The sequence below is a fragment of the Calliphora vicina genome, chromosome 5 (assembly GCF_958450345.1).
Source record: "Calliphora vicina chromosome 5, idCalVici1.1, whole genome shotgun sequence".
NCBI lineage: Eukaryota > Metazoa > Arthropoda > Insecta > Diptera > Calliphoridae > Calliphora > Calliphora vicina.
In genome coordinates, this window is record NC_088784.1 from 49,398,972 (window position 1) to 49,422,846 (window position 23,875).

Consider the following 23,875-nt stretch of genomic DNA (forward strand, 5'->3'; position numbering starts at 1 on the left):
AAGTCTTACCTCTAAGGGAGCGCCAAGAGAAACGGCCTGTTTGGCCAGGTAATCTACCCTCTAATTGAACCAAACTCCAATATGGGCAGGAACCCATACTATATGTACCTCAAGGATATGAGAATCAACTATAGAATTAATAATATCCGATACTATAAAGTTCCTCGAACTAGCACGTCCCAACAAAATACACGCATTTCTACTATCAGTGTAAATAACAAGACGCGAGTTATTATCCTCAATGGCTATATCAACAGCCCTTTTAATGGCAATTAACCTTTAACTTATGAGGTGGTGGTAAATTTTACACCCCCTCTTCATTTTTTAAAAGTTTTATCAAAAAGGCTTGCGAAATAAAGTGCCTCGATTTTTGTTTCAAATAATAATTTGCTTTCTTTTTTTAATTTTTATAAATTAAAATTGTTGTATCTTATTTTTGAAAAGCAAATATTAACGAAAAAATGTTTTTTAAAATAAAATCGAGTCAAAAATATCCTTGTATTTCCCGTAGACAAAAGAATAACTGTTCTTTAGATATGAGGGTGCCGCTCTAATCAAATCCATAAGAGACGGGTTATAACACGCAACCTTTAAAAGCTCCTTGGACGCAAGATAGACCGATCTAAGATGAGATGGCAGTTCGTTGGCCAATACATAAATGGCCTGTATCGGCGTGGAGGGACACAGTCCTAGACAACGTCTTAGACTTGAGTTCTGAAAGGTCTGAATCTTCCTGTCAACATAACTTGGGGCGTGGGCAGAAGTAGATCTCGCATACTCAATCTTACTCCTTATAACAGCACGATAAAATCTCAATATAATCTGAGGCCTTAGACCTCCTCTGATGCCCGATAACTTCTTGAGAAGATTGGTAGCTGAAGAGGATTCCCTCAAAACACGATCATAATGATCATTAACAGTCAAAGTATTTCTTATGGTCAGACCAAGAAACTTAAGCGAATTCACCTGGGTAATAGAACAACCATCCACAGTGAGTCCCATATCAAAATTAGCCCGTCTGCCAAAAAACATACATTTGGTCTTTGATGGATTAATACGCAAATTAAGGGAGGAACAGATCGATCGAAATTGACCGACTTTTAGAATCCGCATACTGAAAAACCAGGGTCCTATTATCCTCAAGAGAGTGAATACCAGCAGTGTATAGGTTAAAAAGTATCGGACTGAGGCAACTTCCCTGAGGAAGTCCATTAAAAACACTGACGGACATGTTACCCATACACAGCTCCCTTTCAGAGAGAAAACATGATATCCAATCAATCAAATCCAACGAAATAGCCTGAGTAGAATGTTTCTTAGTATGGAAACATTCACACAGTCGTAGGCATTGCTGATATCGATAGATGCCAACACAACTCTCAAACCCGTTGACTTGAGATATGACACCCTGAAAAGAAACTCATTCAAACACGTTGTCGTCGACATTTTCCCTCTGTAAGCAAAAGAACGAGCGGGTAAGACTCCCAAAGCATCAACAGTCGTAGTCAACCTTTTCTTTACCATCATATTCAACAACTTCAAAAAAACTGAGATGAGAGCAATCGGCATAAAGTTCCTAAAATCATCTAGTGAAACATGCGTCTTGGGAATGGGAACAACCTTAATCTTCCTCCAATGTGGATTCAAAATACAATCAAGAAACAAATTATTGAAAACGTGTAAAAGAGACACCTTAGATGCAACAGACAAGGATTTAACCATATCATAAGTGACTCGATTCAGACCCCCGAATAGGCTCGTTTCCTTGAGTCAAGAACATCAGAGAACTCCTTAAATGAGAAAGGTGTAATATTCATATCCGATGGCCTAGAAGTAGAGAAAACAAAATGATCCCTAGATGAAACTTGATCCGCCAAATGCCTCAAGAAAGAACCATTAGCATCATCGTCCCACATCGAGGATCCATTGGAGTTGTAATCCTTCAAACTATTGACAAAACACCATGCATCAGCAGTATTTGGTTGATTATTCACTTCCTCTATTCTTTTTTTGTAATCATCACTTCTAGCTTTCCGAGCCGCCAATTTCCAGGCTTCCGAAGCATTTACAGAATCCTCCGGATTCTCCTGTGTTGGATACTTAAGAGCCTTACTCCTTCCTGCAATAAGTTTCCTGAAGAGACATGAAAGACTACCATTCCACCAAGCCTTGGGCACAAATTTACCGGACTTGAATTTTGCATTAGAAATTTCATTCCTAAGGGAGTTTATAATACAATCCATATCTGGTTCCAGTTCTATTGTCGACAGATTCTGCAAGAGTGCATTTAGAAAGAAATTTGGTCGGTGAAACCGCAACAGCACCAATCTCAATAATAATAGGAAAATGATGGGAACCGCCAGACCACATGGGACAAGTTCGCCATTGGACTGACAGAGAAGATAGTCTAGCAAATGTCAAATCTAAAACAGTCCCTCAGTCGCTATCTAAATGAGGTAGAAAAGTGATGGAACCATCATTCAAACATACAAAATCTGATCGACTGAAAATATCTCTAAAACAACATCCTCGGGAAGAGTCCAGTCTGTCACCCCAAAGGGAATGACGAGCGTTGAAATCTGCTCCCATTATAACATTGCGCATGCCCTAAAGAAAAGACAATAAACGCGACAATTCAGCTGCATGATACAAAAGTAAAGTTTGGGTCCAAATTAAGGGTTTTTACAATAATCACATCCAGATTGGTTGAAAAACCTATCCTTCTGGCACGTATAGATTTCCTGACGCATATGGCACAACCGCCATAATTATCAGGACGAGGTTTGGAAAAAATATTGTAATTTAAAAGTTTACAGTTGGGATCTGAATCGTCAACTTTAAAAATCTCAGAAAATAAACAAACATCAACGTTATAATTGTTGATTTAAAACTCAATGGAAGACTTGTTTGATCTTAAACTCTGGACATTGTGCTGTAAAATCTTCATTATTAATTAGAAGGAGAAGACGAAAAAAAGATTTTCTCAAAATCCGAAACCTTAGCTTTATTCTCCTGTAAATCACCGGCATAGAAGGGTCTGGTAAGAATCCTATTATCTTCCTGATCCCTATCCTTCACAGGGGTAGACTTAGAAACCGGTAGGGATGGGAAATTCCCATCATATTCATTAAATATATCAAACCGATTAGTCGAATATGATTTTATCACCTCAGTTCTAGAGAGGCGTTTAATGGTCATAATTTTCAAAATATCATCCTCCTCGCGCCATTTGGGACACAATTTCCTATCTCTGCTGGAATGAGATAGACCTCCACACAAAAGACACTTCTTAATGCAATTGCCATCAAAAATCTCATTAGAACAATTCAAACATATTTTCTTGGAACGACAACCTTTAGATGTGTGACCAAGGCGACCACAATTGTGGCATTGTCTGAGTGGGGGATAGTAAATATTAACTTTAATATGTGAAAAATCTAAAATAATGTGATCCGGAATTGCCTGAGCGAAAACCAATCTTCACAGAGTACGTTGGCGTTTCCTTACCACTGTCCTTATCCTTCTTAACAAACCTCTTAGCAGACACAATATCAACGTCAGAAGTTGCAGACTCACAAATATAATCTTCCGACAACTCCAAAGGAATGCCATGAATCACCCCATAAGAATAAACAAAGGTATCTGGAATAAAAGCCTTCAAACCAATCTGACTCAAATCCTTACCAACAAATTCATTAGCATTAGCAGCAGAATCAAACTTAATGCGGTACAAAGTTCTACCTACAGGAGTGATAAGACGAATGCCATTAACTCTTACCTTTCTAATCTTCTGATATAGAAGAAGAGAATTACGAATCTTCTCATTGCCAGGGTCAGCATTAGTGGAATCAACCAAAACTAAGAAATCACCCTCATGATCCCCCGGGTAAAAATTTTGTCTAGAAATTATAGTGTCACCCTGAAATACCCCACATTGTCCATTGGGTACAACCTCAACTTCATTACATACCTCCGGAACTACATCCATTCCAGCGCATCTTGAAGCCGCCATTTTAGATCTCAAATTACTCAAAAACTGAGGTACAGTGTCATCTAAATCCGTCAGGGAAGAACTGAGATCAGATGGAATTGACGTATTTAATAAGGTTACCTTGTTGTTCTTGGCCAAAGGTGCCGAGACATCAGGATTAGAATTTGTCCTCTTCACATTACCACGCGACTTTCTAAAATCTGTAATCAAATTCGATTGAAAGAAATTTTCGAAATCCGGCTGTGATGATGTGTGAGCAACAGGGGACGCAGCGTCGTCCCCCATCCTCGAGATTTTTTTAACACGCAACTAAGATATTAATAATCACGTAAAAATTAGAAAAAAAACACCAATTCAAATCGAAATTACAGATCTTTATTATTTTGTAGGAAAATTCCACAGTAAAAAGTAACTGTAAACACTAACACGCTTTTTTATTTTTTTTTAATTCTCTTAAAAGTCAACCGTACGCCACAAGCGAATAGAGAGTAATAAGGCGAGAGCCCGAAAATGTATGTTTTGAATTGTAATCACCAGCTGCTATAAATCTTGGACCTAGAGTCCTAAAATATTCGAGAAACTGCTCTCGATTAATATTATACCTAGGAGGACAATATATTGAAGATATTGTAACTCTACCATCAGGTATATTTATAGATGTGGCCTGGATGTGATCCGTTTTATATTCTGGCATTGGGAAATGCCTAATATCCTTTCTCACTAATATAGCTGTTCCACCACACGCTCTACCACTTGGATGTTTTGTATCATAAGTATAGTATCCGTTAATTCTGAAACAGTTCTTTATGGTAAAGTGTGTTTCAGAAACGAGTAGTACATCAATTTCCTAAAAGAATGTTGTACTTCATTCTTATGTTGGCTAAGGCCGTTAGCATTTCAAAAACAAATTCTTAGATAATTCATTTTTTATTTAGCAGGATCTGCATGAGCATGCTTTGATTCTGCATCAATTGTTGAAACATATTTTGCATGTTCGTCATGAAACTGTTCATGGTTTGAATTAGATTCTCAATAGAGCTTTGAGAGTTAGTGTCGGGTACTGGCACACCCTCTTTAATGCATGTGCATATGAAAATAATGGGGTATTATTTCCATTGCTTCTTTTCATTTGGGTAACTGAACCCTCATTTGTCGTATTGGCATACGATTTGTTTTGATAATTATCATTTATGATGCCTCTATATTGAGCACTAGAATCACCAGTGTTTGTTTTCATTTGGGTAACTGAACCCTCATTTGTCGTATGGGCATACGATTTGTTTTGATTATTGTTTTTTATGATACTTCTATATTGAGCACTAGAAGCATCAGGAAGGCTTGGAAAGTTAGAAGCATTATATTGAGCATATAAAGGTCTTCTTGCCTTCGTTGATTCCTGTATGCGTAGGAATACTGGGCATCCCCGGTAGTTTGCTGTGTAATTTAGACCACAGTTACTACATTTTCTTATATTATCTGTTTTTGAGTGGGGACATTCTTCACTTTTATGAATATCTCTACATCTTACACATACAGAAGGTAATTTGCAGAATGTTCGGGTGTGACCGAACTCTTGGTGAGGTGGACCTTTGTGCTTAATTGGTTCTTCTACAATTATTTTACGATTAAGAAAATATCTTAAACCGTATATCGGATGAGTGTCACCCTTTTTCTTTAATTGAGAAGAGTTGAATGTAATTTCAACTCTAAAAATTGGTTGAGGAATTTTCTATGCCTTTGATGACTACTGTCAAACCTTTAGCATTTTTTAGTTGATATGTATAGTAGTTTCTTTTCTCGGAATCGAAATTATCTACTATTCTGAAGTTTTTTTTCCGAGTAGGTTTGTATCTTTGTCTCTTGTATATTTACTTTACGCAGAGAGACCACGTGGAAATTATCCTTACCTACAAGTTGGGACAATTTGTTCACCAAAACATTTGTAGAGGGTTCGCGCAAATATAGGGGAGATGGCTTATAGTCTGTTACAGACTTTGCGGGTGTTTTTTCACTTTCTTGATTGACAAGAATTGCAAAACGATTGTCTGTTTTGGATTTGGTTCCAATTTTGATGTCCTAGGACTGGACTTGTGTTTAGTTATAGTGATGTAACGGTCCATACCTGTTAGGATTTTTCCCGTGTTTTTCACTATACTTTGATTATTTTTTGGTATGGCACCAGTATTCTTTGGTAAGGCGCCAGTATTTCTCAGCATTGAACTTAATTGGTTTTCATCACCGGTTCTTATAGAGTTAATATTATCAATACTACTATTTGTGACATTTGTTGTTGTTCTTACACTTAAATAGTTGTTGTGATCTTTTGGATCATATGTATTTTTATTGTTGTATGGAGAGCTCACAACAATGTATGCATTTTTCCCATTGCTGTTGAGCCTCCTTTCATTTGATGGAGAGTAAGAGAAACTCATACACAATAACACAAACACTACACTCTTTATTTAAGATTTTATTTATGTTGTTGTTTTTTTGTAATACTTTTTGCTTTAGGTTTTTTTTGTGATTGTTAATATTTGCATTAACAAAACGACAATTTATTTTTGGATGTAAAAATTAATTTTAAGTATTTGATTAGCGTCCATTCGCTGTTACTTATCTTTGTATATATATATTTTTTGTATTTATATTCACAATGTTATTTCCTTGTGAGAGCGATTTAAAATACGTCTATCCACTATGACAGCTATGTAAAATTCCAAATCAGTAATAAAATCTATCTTTCTTTCTTTTTCTCTTACTAGGCGGTTTGGGATTCTTTTTTCTTCACAATCACTCTTCACTGAAAACATAACTATTGAAGGGAATCACAATGGACCTCAAGGTCTCCGAGTCAAAGTGCACACCCCTTCCAAACTAAACTAAACATCAGCACTAACCCAATATACCCACCCTACTATGGGTGGGTATATTTATAAAGAGAAATTATAAATACTCAAACTGATTATTTTTGTTTTTCTTTTCTAAATTTCTCTTATAAATCACTCTCTCAATGTTATAAAAAGGGCAATAAATAATTAAATACGTACATAAAGTAAAAATTAATTTTATTTCAATCAAACATTTTGTACTTTGTAACCTGACTTTCCAATATAAAAACGAAATGATCTTTATTTGTTATATAATACGTCAAAAACTAATATATTGTAAAAAAATAAAAAAGAATATATTTCATTACAAAAAAACTTGATAATTTGTATAAATTATTACTGGATGTTATGAGATTCCGCTCGTTTACTTTTAAACACTTGTAACGAGACACCAAGAGAATGTTAAAAGTGACAGTTAAAGATAATAAATATTGTAATTGTTCAAATGAATAAATGTAAAACAGTATAAAACAAACACTTAAAATATATTTATGTTACAATAATCCAGTATATATTTGTTTTTAAATGTCAACTAAGTGTTTTTATACATGTCAGATGTAATTTATAGTTTTAAACAAAAATTTAGTTTCAATTACTATTAAATGTTATTTCTACTGTTTGTATGCGTTTGTTGATCAAAAGTCATTACTGATCAAATTGAAATAATAAATATATAAATAAATAAACAAAAAAATGTTTACAAACAGAAACTTACAAGGTTTTACAAATTGTATTCATTTAAATTTATTATTCATCTCTTTTTTTTTTTTTTTTTGGTTTTCAATAAAAAGAGCAAAGCAATACACAAAAAGCCAGGGTATCCCACACGAAGGAAAAAAAACACTGGGGAAAACGTTGGGCGTTGAAAAATGCCTACTTCCTCTAGTATAACGCTTTTAGTGACTAACGGTTGATTATTTCCTAAAACTTAAAAACGATCTCGTATGTTAGCTTCCTTAATGAAACTAATTAACTGAGAGTATATACCGATGTCATGAGAATTTAATAATTCAAAATGATTAGTAAATTTACGAAATAATTGGTGTTTAATTCTAATATCATTGAATTCAGAACAGTGAAAGAAAGTCGATCATGTTAAAAAATCACAAACATCAGACGATCTCTTACATATCATGTGAAGGTAAACGCCACTATAACAGTGGCCACATAAGAGCTTACTAATAATCTTGATGTCAATTGGATCCCACACAACACCCCTGTGCCAAGGTCTTACAGGTATTTCATTGAAAAGAGAGAAGAAGAATCGTCCAGACACTTGAGATCTGGTCCTGTAAAAATCAAGCCACTCTTGATTAAGAGAATTTCTTATCCTCACAAGAGCATCCCCATACGGAAGTCTTACCTCTAAGGGAGCGCCAAGAGAAACGGCCTGTTTGGCCAGGTAATCTACCCTCTAATTGAACCAAACTCCAATATGGGCAGGAACCCATACTATATGTACCTCAAGGATATGAGAATCAACTATAGAATTAATAATATCCGATACTATAAAGTTCCTCGAACTAGCACGTCCCAACAAAATACACGCATTTCTACTATCAGTGTAAATAACAAGACGCGAGTTATTATCCTCAATGGCTATATCAACAGCCCTTTTAATGGCAATTAACCTTTAACTTATGAGGTGGTGGTAAATTTTACACCCCCTCTTCATTTTTTAAAAGTTTTATCAAAAAGGCTTGCGAAATAAAGTGCCTCGATTTTTGTTTCAAATAATAATTTGCTTTCTTTTTTTAATTTTTATAAATTAAAATTGTTGTATCTTATTTTTGAAAAGCAAATATTAACGAAAAAATGTTTTTTAAAATAAAATCGAGTCAAAAATATCCTTGTATTTCCCGTAGACAAAAGAATAACTGTTCTTTAGATATGAGGGTGCCGCTCTAATCAAATCCATAAGAGACGGGTTATAACACGCAACCTTTAAAAGCTCCTTGGACGCAAGATAGACCGATCTAAGATGAGATGGCAGTTCGTTGGCCAATACATAAATGGCCTGTATCGGCGTGGAGGGACACAGTCCTAGACAACGTCTTAGACTTGAGTTCTGAAAGGTCTGAATCTTCCTGTCAACATAACTTGGGGCGTGGGCAGAAGTAGATCTCGCATACTCAATCTTACTCCTTATAACAGCACGATAAAATCTCAATATAATCTGAGGCCTTAGACCTCCTCTGATGCCCGATAACTTCTTGAGAAGATTGGTAGCTGAAGAGGATTCCCTCAAAACACGATCATAATGATCATTAACAGTCAAAGTATTTCTTATGGTCAGACCAAGAAACTTAAGCGAATTCACCTGGGTAATAGAACAACCATCCACAGTGAGTCCCATATCAAAATTAGCCCGTCTGCCAAAAAACATACATTTGGTCTTTGATGGATTAATACGCAAATTAAGGGAGGAACAGATCGATCGAAATTGACCGACTTTAGAATCAAGGTTAGATACCGCCTGGTCAAAAAAGGAATCAAAGGAGAGAATCAGAAAATCATCCGCATACTGAAAAACCAGGGTCCTATTATCCTCAAGAGAGTGAATACCAGCAGTGTATAGGTTAAAAAGTATCGGACTGAGGCAACTTCCCTGAGGAAGTCCATTAAAAATACTAACTCTGTAAGCAAAGGAACGAGCGGGTAAGACTCCCAAAGCATCGACAGCCGTAGTCAACATTTTCTTTACCATCATATTCAACAACTTAAAAAAAACTGAGATGAGAGCAATCGGCCTAAAGTTCCTAAAATCATCTAGTGAAACATGACTCTTGGGAATGGGAACAATCTTCCTCCAATGTGGATGCAAAATACAATCAAGAAACAAATTATTGAAAACGTGTAAACGAGACTCCTTAGATGCAACAGACAAGGATTTAACCATATCATAAGTGACTCGATTCAGACCCCCGCAGAGGCTCGTTTCTTGAGTCAAGAACATCAGAGAACTCCTTAAATGAGAAAGGTGTAATATTCATATCCGATGGCCTAGAAGTAGAGAAAACAAAATGATCCCTAGATGAAACTTGATCCGCCAAATGTCTCAAGAAAGAACCATTAGCATCATCGTCCCACATCGAGGATCCATTGGAGTTGTAATCCTTCAAACACCATGCAGCAGCAGTATTTGGTTGATTATTCACTTCCTTTATTCTTTTTTTGTAATCATCACTTCTAGCTTTCCGAGCCGCCAATTTCCAGGCTTCCGAAGCATTTACAGAATCCTCCGGATTCTCCTGTGTTGGATTCTTAAGAGCCTTACTCCTTGCTGCAATAAGTTTCCTGAAGAGACATGAAAGACTACCATTCCACCAAGCCTTGGGCACAAATTTACCGGACTTGAATTTTGCATTAGAAATTTCATTCCTAAGGGAGTTTATAATACAATCCATATCTGGTTCCAGTTCTATTGTCGACAGATTCTGCAAGAGTCTGCGTTTAGAAAGAAATTTGGTCGGTGAAACCGCAACAGCACCAATCTTAATAATAATAGGAAAATGATGGGAACCGCCAGACCACATGGGACAAGTTCGCCATTGGACTGACAGAGAAGATAGTCTAGCAAAGGTCAAATCTAAAACAGTCTCTCAGTCGATATCTAAATGAGGTAGAAAAGTGATGGAACCATCATTCAAACATACAAAATCTGATCGACTGAAAATATCTCTAAAACAACATCCTCGGGAAGAGTCCAGTCTGTCTTTTATTTTTATAAGAACAGAAGTTTAGTTTTTTCTTTTTCTAATCCAACATTTGGCGACCGTGACAGGACGGTTAAAATTATAAGAAAAATTAAGTTTTCGTGTTTCAATATAAAAAATATAGAAAAGAAATAAATAAAAACACTTTTTTGAAATTTTGTAAAAATAAACTTAGCCAAAGTGCAAAAGAAAATATAAATAAAATATATTAAATTCTTTAAGAAAAGAACATAAAAAGAAACATCATCATAGTCATTGGTTTCTATAAAGGGCTGCAGTTAACATCATTATCATCGTTGTATTGAAAGTACTGCGTATACAATATCATTATTATCGATAAATGAAGTTGTGCATCAGCTCAGTCACAGCGTTTCTAGCCACTAAAGGCCCAACTATAATATGCATAAACAAGCTTAAGTCAGCTTAAGCAACTGTGCGAATACATATAAAATGTATGTGACAAACTATAATGTACTTAAGAGAGTTTCGTCAAGTTTCGTCAAATTTTATTTGCTTAAGCAAAGTGCGAAGCTGGTCGCACATTCCGTACGGAATCAGCTGTTTGTTTATTTTATACAAAGAAAATAGAGAAATAAATGAAAAGGATGAAGAAAATTAATTTATTTTGATAAAATAATAAGAAATACGTATTTTTTTAATTGCATGTTGCACATAAATGTGCAAATGGAGCTAAATTGTTTTGAATTCACGTAAGTACATTATGGTCATCTAAAAGTTTCTTCGGATTTCCTTAAGCATTTGACAGACTTTTCGTTCGGTTATGACATTACCTTAAGCTAGCTTATGCATATTATAGTTCGGCCTTAACTCTTTTCATCGCTCATCGGCAACATTCTTCGTCAACATAATCAAATACATCTTCAACTCTCTTCATCAACATAATAAACAAAATCATCTTCGTCGTCGCTCTTAAACAAAGTTATCTACTCAAGTAAGTAAGAGAAATATTACTCTTCTTTTCATCGCTCATCGGCAACTTTCTTCGTCAACACAATCAACTACATTGTCAACTCTCTTCGTCAACATAATCAACTTCATCGTCAACTGGAACGTAAATCGTCATCAACTACAACTATAGTTAAAAACAGAGTTTAAAATTACTACTATATTAGTCAAAAAATTGCAAAAAAAATAATTTTACATGAAAACTGCAACAAATATTTAACAAGATAATATTTCATTGAATACATACTAAAAATATAAATACTATTTACGAATTCCATATATGCACAAGCTTCATGGTAGAAATATTTGTCGCAGTTTTTCCAAAAATATTTTGCCTTACAAAATATTTTACGTTGCAGCTAGAAGTCAAAATGAAAATTTTTCATTTTTAAAACTTTTGCTGCCTAAATATATGTATATTTTTGGTTAGCAAAAACAAATGAAATTGCTTGTGTATAATATACAAAAAATTTACTACAAAAACATCATACATGTAAACAAATTGCAGCGTGAAAACCATAAACTGCAAACGATATGCGCAGTGAAAAATTCAAACAATGAAAATATGAAGATGCTAAAAGTAGACTGCCAAACCATACGAAGTTGAAAAATGTAAAATACGAAATTGTGCAAAGTTAAAAATGTTTATTTTTAAAATATTTCCGCCACATATATGGTTTTGTTTTGCCGCATATAGTCATTGAGTAGAAAAATGTGAAAAAAAACTATGAAGTTGATTTGGGTGTACAAAATAAAAAATTGTATTGAAATGTGTGTTAATAAAGAATTTTAGTGCAATAAAATAGAAGTTTTATTTTTTGAGGTATGTAATTGTATGTATTGTGAAAGATAGCAATGCAGTGAAAATTAAATAAGATTCTGGACAAAGGATAGCTAGCGGAGGATATTATTATTGAATTTTTTGATTGATTGTTGGCTTTTTTAATACGAATTCAAATGTATTCATGCATTTCAGATTGCACAAGTTGTTGTTGACTTTTTAATTTTCTACATTAACAGTAAAGAAACAACAAAATGCAATTAATTGCAACGGTACTCCACCACATGTCTAGAAATTCCTTTGCTTTGTATTTGTTCCTATTTTTTGAATGTGTTGTTGTTGCTTTATGCAGCTAGAGGACACACATACAACAGTTGTATTTCAAAATTACTTGAGGTAGTAGTTAAGTAGTTGTTGTTGTATTTCCTTTTTCTCCTGCTGCACTCGAGCCTATGTAAAAAATGTGTTGTGCCTTCGTTGCATAATTTGTTCTCTATTGCTTATTTGTTCTTTTGTTCTCCTGTTAGAAATACTACGAATGGATACATATGAATGAGCATTTAAAAACACAAAGTCGATCATTTACGCTCTCACTTGATATTTGTATACAGTAAAATTTTCTTCAACTTTTTCAGGAACTTTCTTAAATTTCGTATCTCCTGTTATTTATAACCTCTTTGTATTCATTTGTAGTGATATATTATTCTTGCTTTCATGCATGTGTCCTTCCATAATCTGGTTGTTGCATTTTCTATCCCTTTTTAACTCTTTTCCTTCCTTTTGTTGATGCTTACATTTTCTATCATTTCTCTTTATCCTTTTTTCTCCTGCTACAAAATCACTCACGATCACGATTGAATCTATTTATGTATTTGTTTATGATGTTTGCATAAATTGTTGTTGTATGTACACACATACAGTAATTTTATATCATAATTACCTAGTTGTGTGTATAAGTTGATGTTGTTGCAGTTAATTTCCTTTTGCTCCTGTTGTACTTATACCTGTGCCTTTTTTGCATTTACATATATCTTACACATAAAATTGTTCTTGCACAATTATTTTCTATGCTGCTTATTTTGTTCTCCTGTTACAAATTTTACGAAAGGAAACATTTGAATGTATTTATATATACTTTATGATAGATTTTATTCATAAAATGAATGATCCTGTTATTTATGGTATTTGGCTGTTGTTGTCACATTTTGTTGTTGCATTATATATCCTTTTTTAACCGCTTTACATACAAAATTATTTTTTTTCTTACTAATTTTTCTGGACTCCTATTACCACCAGCATGAATACATTTGAATTCATATTAAAAAAGCCAACAATCAAAAAATTCAATAATAATATCCTCCGCTAGCTATCCTTTGTCCAGAATCTTATTTAATTTAATTTTCACTGCATTGCTATCTTTCACAATACATACAATTACATACCTCAAAAAATAAAACTTCTATTTTATTGCACTAAAATTCTTTATTAACACACATTTCAATACAATTTTTTATTTTGTACACCCAAATCAACTTCATAGTTTTTTTTCACATTTTTCTACTCAATGACTATATGCGGCAAAACAAAACCATATATGTGGCGGAAATATTTTAAAAATAAACATTTTCGCTTTAAACATTTTTAACTTTGCACAATTTCGTATTTTACATTTTTCAACTACGTATGGTTTGGCAGTCTACTTTTAGCATCTTCATATTTTCATTGTTTGAATTTTTCACTGCGCATATCGTTTGCAGTTTATGGTTTTCACGCTGCAATTTGTTTGCATGTATGATGTTTTTGTAGTAAATTTATTGTATATTATACACAAGCAATTTCATTTGTTTTTGCTAACCAAAAATATAAATATATTTAGGCAGCAAAAGTTTTATATTGTAATATTGCAACGTAAAATATTTTGTAAGGCAAAATATTTTTGGAAAAACTGCGACAAATATTTCTACCATGAAGCTTGTGCATATATGGCATTGGTTTATAGTTTGTATATTTTCAGTATTTGTGCACATTAATATGAAAACGATTCATATTTATTGCGCAGTCGGTAGTCAAATGTAAAAAACGTTTAACTAATTTTAAACCCTGGTTAAAACAAAATCATTTTCGTCGTCGCTCTTAAACAAAAAGGCAAGTTATCTATTCAAGTAAGTAAGAGAAATATTAACCTTCTTTTTATCGCTCATCGTTATTTCTTTTGTTTCCAAGATAATTCTACAAGCAAACATATACACACATAAATACGTACTTAAATATTATATTGCTTTACATATTGTACACACAATTCAATATTGTTGGACTAATTTTGCAACTAACCAGTGTTGGGTGTTTTTCGGCTTTTTTGGTATTATATGTTAATCTGTTTGCTGTAGTTTTAAACTTTTTGGTACCTTCGACATTGTATTTTTGAATAACATTTTAATATAAAACAAAATGGTTAGCGACGATGAAAATCCAACTAAATCAAAGAACGAATTATCGTTATTAAAAACTCAAAGAAGTACAATGAAACGTACAATTACTAAATTGAAGGGAAAGGTTGAAAAAGAGGGCTCATCTAGTGATTACACTATAATTGAATGCCGTCTACAAATGCTGGAATCGTATTTTAAACAAGTGAATCACATTCAAACTCAAATTGAACGTTTAGAACCGTCGGACGAGGGACGAACAGACTTAGAGGAACTTTTTATTTCAAGTAAGAGTTTTATGGTCGACTTACTGAATAAAAAACGGCGTTCTAGTGATTTGGACCAAAGTTTTTTGAATACTTCAACATTTTCTCATCAAAATCGTCTACCAAAATTGAAATTACCAACATTCGATGGAAAATATTCTGAATATTCCCGATTTATCACAACGTTTAAAATGTTAGTTCATGATGAGGTCTGCATTCCTACTATTGACAAATTTATTATTTACTAAATTGCCTTAAAGGCCAAGCCTTAGCCGTAGTGGAATCATTTCAAGTTGTAGACGAAAATTACCAAATTGCTTTAGACTCTCTAAACAAACGATACGACAAACAAATCTTTGATTTTTATCGATAACGTAAATGCTTTGTTTTCAATTGCTCCTATAAATAGACCAAATGCTGCATCCTTACGTCCAATTGTAGACAATGTGGCAGCTCTTCGAAGTTCATTTTATCCTTAGATTCGGAACAAGATGTTATGAACGCTATAATAATACATATTGTATTATCAAAAATCGATTCTGAATCTAAAGCGGTTTACGATGAAAAACAGGATTTCAGTAAACTGCCATCGTTGGACGAATGTTACTCAATCCTTAATCGTCGTTGCCAATTTCTTGAAAGCCGATCGGCAGAAACTGAATCATTTCAAAACCATGAATTGAAATTCAAGCCTAAGGGTAAGCGTCCAGGTTTAACGCTCTTCACCTCTAACACTTTGTGTGAGTATTGCCAAAGTAAAGAACATTTTGTCGGAAGTTGTACCAGTTATTTATCATTGCCCGTACCTCGTCGTTTTGAATTTGTCAAGTCCTCCAGACTTTGCATCAATTGTCTTCGTAAAGGTCACATGGTTGCAAAATGCCAGTCGAGATCTCGTTGCCGAACTTGACAAATTTCCCATCACTCTTCGTTACATAATCCGATATCGCAATCATCATCGAATAAACAACATTCATCAAATCAACATCAATCATCGTCGAATTTATCGTCTTTTCAACAACCATCATCGTCCTTTTATCTTTTATCGTTATCATTGCAGTCTTCGTCGTCTAATAAACCAACGCCTTCGTCTTCGAGTCAGTCAAGTTTAAATCAGCAACCATCGACATCAAATTTAACAAACAGAGCATCTAATGTTCATTTAACAACAAGTTCAGCACTTATTACCCACAATCGTCGTCGAGTTTTACTTCCTACAGCCATCGTTTTTATCAAAGATATTTTTGGAACCTTACAGCCCATGAGAGCACTTTTGGATTCGTGCTCAGAAATCAATTTGATCACTCAGGAAGCTGCAAAACGTCTTCGACTTCAACAAATCAATCCAGGAAATAGCTGGCGTATCAGATATTCGTTCCCAACTTAAATACAGAGTTACTGCAACTGTCAGTACAATCTCGTCTATCAGATTACGAATTCACTTCAACATTTGCTTTAACAAAGTCTATATCGTCGCAACAACCATCAGAGAACATAGATATTAGGGTATTCGAATTATTCGATTTTTCTCTTGTTTGACTAAAACGAATAATTCGAATAAGACATTTTAACTTGTTCGAATAATTCGATCACACGTTTAAAATTAATCGAATTATTCGAATAATTAAACTTTTTTTAAAAAAGTAAAGAATGAAGTTTTGATGTCGGTTTTTTAATATTTTATTGTTAAAAAAAAAAATACGTTAAAGTTAACAATTCAAGTGTTGATAATGTTAAAAAACATTCGAAAACAAAGTCCATCATTAAATTTTCAACAGAAATATTCTGATCAGATTAACTCCCGAACAATCTACAAAACAATTGACTATCAAACCCTTTAGTTTCCGTTTTGGAGCTATGCTTTAAAACATTTGAGCTAGTTGGACAGGATCCTGAATTCAAATACAATATAAACGTATTAAGAACTTTTTTATGTCGTTCATTAATTCGGATTTTAAATTGAGTAACTAATTCTTTAGTAAATTAATTATTCACAATTTCTAAATTATTTATAACAAATTGTATTATACATCAAGCTCTATCAACGTTACCGAATCTTTGCTTAATAAAGTGGTCTTAGGGAATTACACAATAAAGGGAATCTGTCCAAAGTTTGCTATCATTGTCAGTGAACGTGGCTAATTTGAAGTCAGGCAGTGAATGATTGATGCATTTACAAATACGCAAAAAGTTTATTACCATGTTAGACAAAGATGTTCAACGATGTTCAAAATCATGTAGAATACGAACTCCATGCTTTTCTTGCAACAAAACAATATTGCAATATTTGTGTTTATCATTTGATTTATTAAATATTTTGCAACTCTTATGTACGCGGTTAATAACGTCAGTTATATATATTTTAAGATCATGGCCTTTATCGATTTCAATGTAATCATTATAACTGTCATCTCAATATCACTTTCGACGACCGTTTCAAAATCACATTCTCTATCACATTCAACTCCACTTTTATCTAAGTTAATATTTTGATTACTAATTGCGATTCTTCTAATTTTCGTCAGCTAAATAACAAATATTTTATTCCGTACCTTTTATTTTCATTGTTTCAAGTCCTAAGTTAAAAATTTTGAAAGATTTGTTTTTAGAATTGTAGCTTCTTGTAGTAATATTTATATATTTATAGAAGGAGCTATCGGAACACTCATCTACAGTGATCGAAAGTCCCTTTGTCTTTAGTTATTTGTCGAATTTCAGAAACAATACTATTTTTGTGAGTCATTGTTACTATTTAAATTTGAAATTATGAAAAATTTTAAGCAATTTAATAAATTTAAATATATATGAACATTTATTCGTTTTATTCGATTATTCTACATAAAATTGTTCGAATTATTCGTTATTCGAAAATGGCCATTTTTAAATTGTTCGAATAATTATTCGTAAGAAATTATTCGATTAATCGAACGATCATTAGTCGAATGAATACCCTAATAGATATAAACAATTGGAACTTTCCGGCTGGACTAGAACTTGCAGATCCAAACTTTTACATAACTCAACGCATTGATCTACTTCTTAGTTCAGAAATATTCTTCGATTTGTTACTAGATGGAAAGTTTTACCTTGGTGATGGGTTGCCCTGTTAATTAATACAACTCTTGGATGGGTAGTAGGAGGTAAAATTAATTCTCGCCCAAATGTCATTACTTATCAGGAACTAGACAATATGTTAAAAGCCTTTTGGGAGATTGAGGAATTTGCTCAACATAAAACAATTATGTCTGAAGAAGAGGAACGATGTGAACAACATTTCGTTGAAAATACTATTTTTGAACCAAGCGGAAGAATTAAGGTGAGATTACCATTTAAACACTCAGTAAATCAACTTGGTAGTTCCTTCGATTCATCTCGTCGTCGATTTATTTTTCTTGAAAAACGTTTTATGAAGAACGAAATATTAAAAAATATGTATATCGAATTCATGAAAGAATACATTAAACTTGGGCACATGACAATAGTAAACTATGAAACATTAAATAGACCCCATTATGTGATACCACATCATGCAGTTTGGCGCCTTCAAAGTTCGTCAACAAAATTAAGGGTGGTATTTGATGCTTCGGCTCGTACTTCAACAAATACATCTCTAAACGATTTATTAATGGTAGGTCCAACTATCCAAAAGGATTTAATCCTTATAATTCTTTGTTTTCGTTTTCACAAATTCGTGTTATCAGCCGATATTTGCAAAATGTATCGGCAGTTTCTGGTAAATGAAGAAGATCGCAATTTTCAACTCGTTCTTTGGAGAGATTATATAAATAGCCCTATAGATATATACCAACTGAACACCGTGACTTACGGTACTTCCGCTGCGCCTTTCCTCGCTATTCGAAGTGTTTTCTTAATCGCAGACACGTATAAAGAACGGTTTCCAATTGGCTCCCAGGTTCTAAAACAAGACCTCTACGTAGACGATCTTCTTACCGGAGCAGATAACATCAATGATCTATTGATTAAAAGAGTTGAAATTACACAAATTTTGGAAATTGCTGGTTTGAAATTATCGAAATGGAGCTCCAATTGTCCACAATTAACCAATTCAAAAGAAGAATTGCTATTTAAAACCAACAACGAAAATATGACCAAAGCTTTGGGAATGTCATGGAAACCTGATAAAGATGTTTTTGTTTTCGATTTGAATTCATAATTGTTGAAATTCCAACAAAGCGATCAATCATATCTGTAGTCGCTCGAATTTTTGACGTACTCGGATTATTAAGCCCCATTATAACTTCATGTAAAATCTTGATCCAAGAAATGTGGAAGCAGCAAATCGATTGGGATTCTCCATTAAACGAACAACTACTAAACCGCTGGTTTCAAATCGAGAAGAAACTACCTCAAATTAACCATATAGAAATTCCGAGATTTGTGGGAATAAATCCAGATATAAACTTCGACATTCATGGTTTTGCGGATGCATCACAGTTGGCTTACGGTTGCTGTATATACATTCGAGTTGCTGGGCCAAATGGCATTCAAGTAAGTTTACTTATTGCCAAATCAAAAGTAGCACCTGTGATTCAACAATCATTACCGAGATTGGAATTATGTGCCGCGTTATTATTGAGTCGTACGTGGTCAAAAATAAAGGATCAGTTTACAAACATTTATACACATCGTAACTTCTTCTGGACAGACTCCAAAATAGTTTTAAATTGGATAAAAAATCATTCCTCATCGTACGTATGTTTTGTCGCCAATCGTGTTTCTGAAATTCAGAATATTACTAATAATATACCTTGGCGACATGTACCCTCAAAACAGAATCCAGCAGACGTCGTATCTCGAGGATGTTTAGCTGATGAATTATGTTCTACAATTTGGTTTACAGGCCCAGATTTTCTCGTACAAAATGAAATATATTGGCCACAAAGTTCCATCTCTAACACTGATCCACCTGCATCAGAACTTAGAAAATCATCGTTTAAAACAATAGTTGTTGCTAACTCCATCATTTCTCAAATCATAAATAAACAATCATCATACTTTCGAATACTGCATATTATAGTTTATATTCATCGTTTAATTTACAAACAGAAACGAAATTCGTACATAACAGCTGAAGAATTGCAGTTGGCCTTTTGGAAAGTCATATACGATATCCAACAAACGTCATTCAACGAAGAAATATGTCGTCTTCAGAAAGGTAAACTTTTACAACCAACTTTACAGAAATTATCGCCATTTTTACAGGACATCACAAGTTACAAAAAGTCATTATCGATACTCAGAGTTGGTGGCAGGCTAGCTAATTCAACTTTACCATACGAAACAAAGTTCCCGGCACTTATTCCTAAAAATCATCGTTTTACACAGCTATACGTTAGATATTTACACCTGAAACATCTTCATGCAGGCCCAAAGGCACTTATCGGAATTATGCGTCAACAAGTTTGGGTTATTAACGCTAGAGATATTGCGAGGAAAGTTGTTCGAAGATGCGTCCATTGTTTTAAATATAAGCTTCGCCTTTTACAACAGATCATGGGTGATCTTCCAGCCGATCGACTCAAAGCTAATCGCCATTTTCTAATTTGTGGTGTAGATTTTTGTGGGCCGTTTTATACGTCCTACAGAATCAGAGGAAAACCACCATATAAGACAGACGCAGCCATTTTTGTTTGTTTTGCTTCAAAGGCTATTCACATTGAACTGGTTTCTGATCTGTCGAGTAATGCATTTATTTTATGCTTGAAAAGATTTATTGGTAGACGTGGAATACCATAACGTTTGTATTGTGACAACGCTACTAATTTTGTTAGTGCTCACTCAAGGCTTAATGAATTCAAGCAACGTTTTTTCGAAACTGATAATACTAAAGCTCTAATGGACTACAGTGAAATAACCGGATTTCAATTATCTTTTATTCCACCCCGATCGCCCCATTTCGGTGGTCTTTGGGAATCGGCAGTGAAATCCACAAAAACGCTTTTAATAAAAAATATGTCTAACGCTGGCGTTACATATGAAGAATTACAGACAATTCTAGTAGAAGTTGAAGCTATTTTGAACTCGCGACCTTTAGCACCAAGATCGGACGATCCCAACGACGGAGAAGCTTTGACTCCTGCCCATTTAATCATTGGTTCATCCCTGCTTGCTCTGCCTGATGAAAACTTAGAAAATTACAAAACTATCAACTCCTTGAAACGTTGGCAACTTATCACTTACTTAAAACAACAATTTTCGTTACAATGGGTACGGGATTATGTCCTTAGTCTCCAACAGAAATCAAAGTGGTTCAACACCAGTACCAATATTAAAGAAGGAATGTTAGTTGTGGTCATGAAGACAATTTACCTCCACAGCAATGGCTCCTCGCTCGTGTTGTGAAAGCAATTCCTGGTGGTGACGGCAAGGTACGAGTCGTAGATGTCCAAACAGCCAAAGGAACTTTTCGAAGATCCATCCATAAAATTGCTCCCTTACCAAGTGACGAAACAAATTGAAAGAAGCCTTTCAATGGGGCGGAGTATGTTCGGTCACAATTGTATTTTATATTAAATATATTTTGAATTCATACATTTAAATCTTATTATCTATTTTATGTACCTTTTAATGAATACATTCATTTAAGTCACATTATTTATCATACATTTGTCTCTCCTCATATTTGTTTTTCTTTTAATACATAACTGTTCTTACTACTTGCTAAAAACATTTAACTAAATCTGTAACAAAATTTTGTACAGCATTCATTCCTATTGCAACTATTAAAGAGATCAAAAGCAAACCACACGTCTTTTATTTTTATAAGAACAGAAGTTTAGTTTTTTCTTTTTCAAATCCAACAGTTATAGTTGTTGATTTAAAACTCAATGGAAGACTTGTTTGATCTTAAACTCTGGACATTGTGCTGTAAAATCTTCATTATTAATTAGAAGGAGAAGACGATGGATCACCAGGTGTAAGTTAATCAGAAAGAGCAATAGATATTATATTGTTGAAATCATTAAGTACACGAAGGTGGGAACCACTGCACTCCTTGGTAAAGAAATCCTTAACAAAAGCAGTGTTTAAAACACTAGACAAGTAGCAGTAGCAACGAAAAAACACAAGTAGTCTAGTTAAAAAATTAATAAAAACTCGGAGTCAATCAATTACTACTACTACTGCTACCTACACATTTTGGTAGCAGTAGTTGTAGTAGTACCAATAAAAGAAAAATTTAAAAGTAGCAGAGTTATTTATTTTCTATTGCTACCTTAATAAAGAAAAAGTTTTGATGTAGCAGAGTCATTAGATTTTTTATTAATTCAGCTTTTAAAATTAGGAGTAATAGAAGTAGCAGTTGAGGTAGTAGAAGAAGTAGCAGTTAAGTAGCAGATAAAGTAGCAGTTGAGGTAGCAATAAAATAAGTCAAAAATAAAAATCTTCAGCCAAAAAAGTATATTGTGTGTTGTTGTTGTGAATGTATATTTGTGTAAGTTGGTCGTGTTGTAAACAAAAGTTCGGCTTTTTTGTTATACACAACACAACACCACCTTTCTGTTAGCAACACGAACAACTGAGACGAATAAAAACGAATAATTCTTTCAAACACTCTCAAAACAAAAACAACATACAGTGTTTAAATCTGTCAATTTTGGTGTTATGACTGAAGATTTTCTTTTTTGACTACTTTTAGTAGCAGTAGTTTAAAAAAAAAAACAAGAAAACGAAAAAAGACAAATACTACTGCTACCGCTACATACACTTTTTTGAAGCAGTAGTTGTAGCAACAGTTAAACATTTGTTAGTTATCGTTGCTTTTTAAACACTGAACAAAAGAAGAGAATTCAGCAAAGATTTTCTCAAAATCCGAAATCTTAGCTTCATTCAATGTTTTTATTTAATGGTCATAATTTTCAAAATATCATACTCCTCGCGCCATTTGGGACACAATTTCCTATCTCTGCTGGAATGAGATAGACCTCCACACAAAAAACACTTCTTAATGCAATTACCATCACAAATCTTATTAGAACAATTCAAACATCTCTTCTTGGAACGACAACCTTTAGATGTGTGGCCAAGGCGACCACAATTGTGGCAATGTCTGAGTGGGAGATAGTAAATATTAACTTTAATATGATAAAAATCTAAAATAATGTGCTCCGGAATGTTGCCTGAGCGAAAACCAATCTTCACAGAGTACGTTGGCGTTTGCTTACCACTGTCCTTATCCTTCTTAAGAAACCTCTTAGCAGACACAATATCAACGTCAGAAGTTGCAGACTCCCAAATATAATCTTCCGACAACTCCAAAGGAATGCCATGAATCACCCCATAAGAATAAACAAAGGTATCTGGAATAAAAGCCTTCAAACCAATCTGACCCAAATCCTTAACAACAAATTCATTAGCATTAACAGCAGAATCAAACTTAATGCGGTACAAAGTTCTACCTACAGGAATCTTCTGATATAGAAAAAGAGAATTACGAATCTTCTCATTGTCATGGTCAGCATTAGAGGAATCAACCAAAACTAAGAAATCACCCTCATGATCCCCCGGGTAAAAATTTTGTCTAGAAATTATAGTGTCACCCTGAGATAACCCAGATTGTCCATTGGGTACAACCTCAACTTCATTACATACCACCGGAACTACATCCATTCCAGCGCATCTTGAAGCCGACATTTTAGATCTCAAATTACTCAAAAACTGAGGTACAGTGTCATCTAAATCCGTCAGGGATGAACTGAGATCAGATGGAATTGACGATTTGAGGTTACCTTGTTGTTCTTGGCCAAAGGTGCCGAGACATCAGGATTAGAATTTGTCCTCTTCACATTACCACGCGACTTTCTAAAATCAGTAATCAAATTC

General features: G+C 33.9%; 1 protein-coding gene across 1 annotated transcript in view; it reads right to left on the reverse strand.

The window, feature by feature from the left end:
• Rtf1 overlaps positions 1–23,875 on the reverse strand; it is a 109,366-nt gene that overhangs the window by 17,635 nt on the left and 67,856 nt on the right. The window lies entirely within an intron of this gene.